Source organism: Rhinoraja longicauda, chromosome 35 (genome assembly GCF_053455715.1).
Source record: "Rhinoraja longicauda isolate Sanriku21f chromosome 35, sRhiLon1.1, whole genome shotgun sequence".
NCBI classification, from domain to species: Eukaryota; Metazoa; Chordata; class Chondrichthyes; order Rajiformes; family Arhynchobatidae; genus Rhinoraja; species Rhinoraja longicauda.
The window spans coordinates 20,802,237-20,808,997 of NC_135987.1; positions in this window are offsets into that span (position 1 = coordinate 20,802,237).

The following is a 6,761-nucleotide window of genomic DNA, read 5'->3' on the forward strand; positions in this document are numbered from 1 at the left end:
AGGTGCTTTAATGTAGTGCAGTAACAGCAGAGCTGCTTACAGCAGAACCTTGGCACACACCATCATATCATATCATATATATACAGCCGGAAACAGGCCTTTTCGGCCCTCCAAGTCCGTGCCGCCCAGCGATCCCCGTACATTAACACTATCCTACACCCACTAGGGACAATTTTTACATTTTACCCAGCCAATTAACCTACATACGTGTACGTCTTGCTGAAGTGCATATGGACGAGTCTACGGCTTTGCCCTCGCCCATCTTCGGTTTAAACATAGCATCTGCAGTTCCATCCTACACATCATGGACACCAGCCTGGTGGGAGAACTGGGAAGGGGGAGGGGATGGATAGAGAGGGAAAGCAGGGACTATCTGAAGTTAGAGAAGTCAATGTTCATGCCGCTGGGGTGTAAGCTGCCCAAGCAAAATATGAGGAGCTGTTCCTCCAATTTGCGCTGGGCCTCACTGACAATGGAGGAGGCCCAGGACAGAAAGGTCAGTGTGGGAATGGGAGGGGGAAAATGGATAGGTGATGTTTCAGGCTGGGACTCCAGCATTCTGTGTCTAACAGAAAGTGCGTGTGGTGAATGAATGAATGAATGAATGAAATGAGTGAATGGATGAAAACTTTATTGTCACAAGTGACGAGTCACAGTGACATTCCTTGTTTTGCTTACGCAAGGTATGCGAAGAGTGGCCACATAAAGGGTGTTGACAATCACACCAGTGAAAGTGCTGTGTGGAGAAAGGGCCATGCGAAAGTCGACTCGACTTATCTCTGAAATGTTATTTCGCCCGGGCAGCTTGCAGCCCAGCGGTATGAACATCGACTTCTCCAACTTTAGATTGTTCCTCTGTCCCTCTCTTCCCCTCCCCCTTCCCAGATCTCCCTCTATCTTCCTGTCTCCACCTATATCCTTCCTTTGTCCTGCCCCCCTGACATCGGTCTGAAGAAGGGTCTCGCCCCGAAACGTCACCCATTCCTTCTCTCCTGAGATGCTGCCTGACCTGCTGAGTTACTCCAGCATTTTGTGAATAAATACCTTCGATTTGTACCAGCATCTGCAGTTATTTTCTCATATCTCTGAAATAAGTACGCAAAACACAAGACTCAGTTAAATCTTTTTACTGAAACACCAAGGTGGGAGAAGACACAGAGACCTGAGTTCACTGTTGTTCACTCAACCACCTGCTTCTGTGCTCTCAAAGAACACACAGATCACAGTCAGTATTTACACAGTTGAAAACAGCACAAAGCACATGCAGTAATTTTCCAGGGTTACATAGCATAAAGCAGTCTCAGCAGATACATAGTAGTTCCCATAATAGAGTTGCTTTAATTGTGTTAGGGAGTCAAAAAGGAGTATAGGCGAGTAAAGGGAGTCACATAGCTAAGATGATTGGAGAGGTGCCGTTAGGTGATAAGGAGGTACCATAACATCTAGTCCAGAACATTGGAATGTCCAGAACTCCACAACAAACCCAGAAAAACAACTTCTAAACCTTGGGAAGCAGCTTCTTATCTGCACGTGTCCAGGACTGTAAAGGACTACTTCGCAAAAGCCTGTTTTCATTACAATAACCAAAACAAGCTTTTGTACAGAACTTTCTCACAGACTGCTAAGGTTTGGAACTTCCCAGCCCAAAATGTCCTCCAAAGTGGCCACAAAATGGTTTCCCCAAAGTTGGCTTCCACAGCATTGTGGTCACAGTTGTGAGGTGTCCCAGCTAATGTGAGGTCTTTCAGTGGCTTAGCGCTTGATAGATGCTGTTGGAGCCTGACCCCTTAACTTGATAGATGCTGTTGGAGCCTGACCCCTTAACTTGCAGATGCCGTAAGACAGCATGCAGACCTGTCTGTACCACACAGCACAACATATTTCCTACAACTTGGCATGCTCATTCAAAGATAGACACAAAATTCTGGGGTAACTCAGCGGGACAGGCAGCATCTCTGGGGAGAAGGAATGGGTGACGTTTCAGATCACGGTGGCGCAGCGGTAGAGTTGCTGCCTTACAGCGAATGCAGCGCCGGAGAGTCAGGTTCGATCCTGACTACGGGCACCGTCTGTACGGAGTTTGTACGTTCTCCCCGTGACCTGCGTGGGTTTTCTCCGAGATCTTCGGTTTCCTCCCACACTCCAAAGACGTACAGGTATGTAGTTTAATTGGCTGGGTAAAATGTAAAAAATGTCCCTAGTGTGTGTAGGATAGTGTTAATGTGCGGGGATCGCTGGTCGGCGCAGACTCGGTGGGCCGAAGGGCCTGTTTCCGCGCTGTATCTCTAAATGTAAGAAAAAAAGATCGAGACCTTTAACTCCAGCATTTTGTGTCTATCCTCGGTGTAAACCAGCATCTGCAGTTCCAACTCACTCATCTAAAGACTGGCTTATGGAAGCGGGTAAATGGGTACAGCTTTGGTATGTGCCTTGGTCAGCATTGGGCTGAAGGGCCTGTCACCGTGCACCACAAGACCAGTCTCTAAAGCAAACCACCAAGGTTGAAAGAATCACACTGTACAATATGTCAGAACACAGTCCGAGAAGTTCACCACTTAAGGCTGATGTACCGAGATCACACAGTATTTAAAACTAATTCACAGTTATTAAAATGTTAATGATTCTCATTTTTGGTCCCAATAAACACAGTTAACTCTTGCTTTGAACATAAACAACTACGTACATGCAACTTACAAAACTTCTGACTATTGCTGAAAAATACATGTGATTATATTGAATATGCCGTACATTAACAGTAGCCACTAGATGTCAGTGTTCTATAAGGGTTTCAGTTTGATCTATTCCCTGTGCTTCAACACTTGCATTGTTCTCTGCTGACTGCTGGATTTGCAATGAACCATATAACCATATAACCATATAACAATTACAGCACGGAAACAGGCCCGTTCGGCCCTACCAGTCCACGCCGACCACTTTCTCTGACCTAGTCTCATCTACCTGCTCTCAGACCATAACCCTCCAATCCCCTCCCATCCATATACCTATCCAATTTACTCTTAAATAATAAAATCGAGCCTGCCTCCACCACTTCCACCGGAAGCTCATTCCACACAGCCACCACCCTCTGAGTAAAGAAGTTACCCCTCATGTTACCCCTAAACTTTTGTCCCTTAATTCTGAAGTTATGTCCCCTTGTTGGAATCTTCCCCACTCTCAAAGGGAAAAGCCTACCCACGTCAACTCTGTCCGTCCCTCTTAAAATTTTTAAAACCTCTATCAAGTCCCCCCTCAACCTTCTACGCTCCAAAGAATAAAGACCCAACCTGTTCAACCTCTCTCTGTAGCTCAACTGCTGAAACCCAGGCAACATTCTAGTAAATCTCCTCTGTACCCTCTCCATTTTGTCGACATCCTTCCTATAATTCTATGAAGACCACATTTAGTCATAGTTCATAGGTGATAGAGCAGAATTAGGCCATTTGGCCCATCAAGTCTACTCCACCGTTGAATCATGGCTGATCTCTCTCTCCCTCTCAACCCCATTCTCCTGCCTTCTCCCTGTAACCCCTGACACCCGTACAAATCAAGAATCTATCTATCTCTGCCTTAAAAATATCCACTGGCTTGTGGCCTCCACAGCCTTCAGTGGCAAAGAATTCCACAGGTTCACCACCCTCTGACTAAGGAAATTTCTCATCATCTCCATCTCCTTCTGAAAGGTAAGTCCATTTATTCTGAGACTGTGGCCTCTGGATCTAGACTCTCCCACTGGTGGAAACGTCCACTCCACATCCACTCTATCCACAATAGTCCGTTGATTTTTGTTGTTGTTGTTGTTGTTGTTCGTCCTTCGGGTTCGAAGATGACCATGACTTCACTTTCAGTTGGCGGATTGGTGAGTGCGGGTACGGAAGTGACTGGTGAGGACAATCCGGGCCCGGAAGGCACGCCCACACGTAGGGCACAAGTGGATGGGTGCTGCAGTGGAAGTGGAGGTAGCCCGGGCCTTGCGCGCGGTGCGTTTCCTCTGGGCCTCTGCAGTGCGTCTGTTCTCTGCTGCACGGGCTCCTGTGGTGAGCTTGCTACGCCAGGTTGGACGGTCCAGAGCAAGAGACTCCCAAGTGCTGAGGTTGATGTCCAAGTCTTTGAGGGACACTTTGAGGCAGTCCTTAAACCGTTTCTTCTGTCCTCCTACTGAGCGCTTGCCCTGACACAGTTCCCCATACAGAAGCTGTTTTGGCAGTCGACTCTCGAGCATTCTTACGACATGGCCTGCCCATCTGGCTTGGGCTTTCCGTAGACAGGTACTGGTCTATGTATCATTTAAAAATTGGAATTTGCAGAGGCTTACATTTTCCATAGTGCAGATCATGCGGTTCTTTTAAAGGCTGTGTATAACAAGAGATTATAATCAGCAAATGAATGTTTATCAGGCTTGGTCACCACATAGATATATATTCAGTCTGAAGAAGGGTCTCGGCCCGAAACGTCACCCATTCCTTCTCTCCTGAGATGCTGCCTGACCTGCTGAGTTACTCCAGCATTTTGTGAACAAATACCTTCGATTTGTACAAGCATCTGCAGTTATTTTCTTATATATATCTATATAAGAAATATATAACCATATAACCATATAACAATTACAGCACAGAAACAGGCCCGTTCGGCCCTACCAGTCCACGCCGACCACTTTCTCTGACCTAGTCTCATCTACCTGCTCTCAGACCATAACCCTCCAATCCCCTCCCATCCATATACCTATCCAATTTACTCTTAAATAATAAAATCGAGCCTGCCTCCACCTCTTCCACCGGAAGCTCATTCCATATAAGGAAAGAAATATATAAGGAAGGAAATGCAGATGTCGGTTTAAACCGAAGATAGACACAAAAAGCTGGAGTAACTCAGCGGGACAGGCAGCATCTCTGGAGAGAAGGAATGGGTGACGTTTCGGGTCGACCCGAAACGTCACCCATTCCTTCTCTCCAGAGATGCTGCCTGTCCCGCTGAGTTACTCCAGCTTTTTGTGTCACGCATTTATAAATGAATAACATTAACTTACATACGTTATTTATAAGTGATAAACTTCCCCAGAGTAATTTTCTGGGGAAATTATATTGCTTTTATGGGCAATTGTTAGAAATTGGCATTATTTTTGTTTCCCCTGCTTTTTAAATAGACTCTGTTTTCCAGGTGAATTGACTTTATTCACTACGTGTTGGAAGGAACAGCAGATGCTGGTTTACACGAAGATGGACACAAAATGCTGGAGTAACTCAGCGGGACAGGCAGCATCTCTGGGGTCAGGACCCTTCTTCAGACTGAGAGGCAAAGGATAGGGAAACTAGAGGTTTGAAATAGACAATAGACAATAGACAATAGGTGCAGGAGGAGGCCATTCGGCCCTTCGAGCCAGCACCGCCATTCAATGTGATCATGGCTGATCTTTCTCAATCAGTATGCTGGAGTAACTCAGCGGGTCAGGCAGCATCTCGGGAGAGAATGAATGGGTGACGTTTCGGGTCGAGACCCTTCTTCAGACTGACATCAGTACCCCGTTCCTGCCTTCTCCCCATACCCCCTGACTCCGCTATCATTAAGAGCTCTATCTAGCTCTCTATTGAAAGCATTCAAAGAATCGGCCTCCACTGCCTTCTGAGGCAGAGAATTCCACAGATTCACAACTCTCTGAGTGAAAAAGTTTTTCCTCATCTCCGTTCTAAAACTGTGGCCCCTGGTTCTGGACTAAAGGTTTAGAGGAAGGTGGGACTAGTATAGATGGGGCATCTTGGTTGGCATGGGCAAGTTGGGGCAAAGAGCCTGTTGCTGTTCTGCATGACTCTCTGATTCAATGATATGGATAGGAAGGGTTTAGAGGGCCATGGGCCATTTGCAGGCAAATGGGACTAGCCCAGTGTGCCAACTTGGTAGGCATGGACAATAGACAATAGATAATAGGTGCAGGAATAGGCCATTCAGTCCTTCGAGCCAGCACCGCCATTCAATGTGATCGTGGCTGATCATTCTCAATCAGTACCCCATTCCTGCCTTCTCCCCATACCCCCTGGTGGGACAAGGTGCACTGGAGGGCCTGTTTCTGTGCTGTTCAGCTCTATCCCTCAGCATTTTGTGGACAGAAGGAACTGTAGACGCCGTGGTACAGGAACTCAGCGGGAACGGCAGCATCTGTGGAGGGAATGGATAGGTGACGTTTCAGGTCGGGACCCTTCCTCAGTACCGATTCCATTTTGGGAGAGGTTTCTGAACAAGTCGACGTGCAGTAAAGCATGCAAAGCCGGAACAGTTCATACATTCATAAGTTCTAGGAGCAGAATTAGGCCCTTCAACGCATCAGGTCTACTCTGCCATTCAATCATGGCTGATCTATCTCTCCCTCCTAACCCCATTCTCCTGCCTTCTCCCCATAACCCCTGACACCTGCACTAATCAAGAATTTGTCATTCTCCGCCTAAAAAATATCCATTGACTTGCCCTCCACAGCCGTCAGTGGCATTGAATCCCACAGATTCACCACTCTCGGGCTAAAGAAATGCCTCCTCAGTATTTCCATGTGGGATTTGGGTGTAACGGTAATATCTAGGGGAACATATGGGTCTAATAAATAAACACGAATGATTGAAAATCAATGCAATTTACTTTTAAACAGATTCCACCAACCAGTTAATGTACAATCTTTGGGTCATTGATGAAAGTGCAGCCTCAGCATCTCTTCCTGCTTTATAGGAAGTGCACATTAACAGAAGCTTTACGGACTTGGCTTTAACATTTCCATTAGGAAA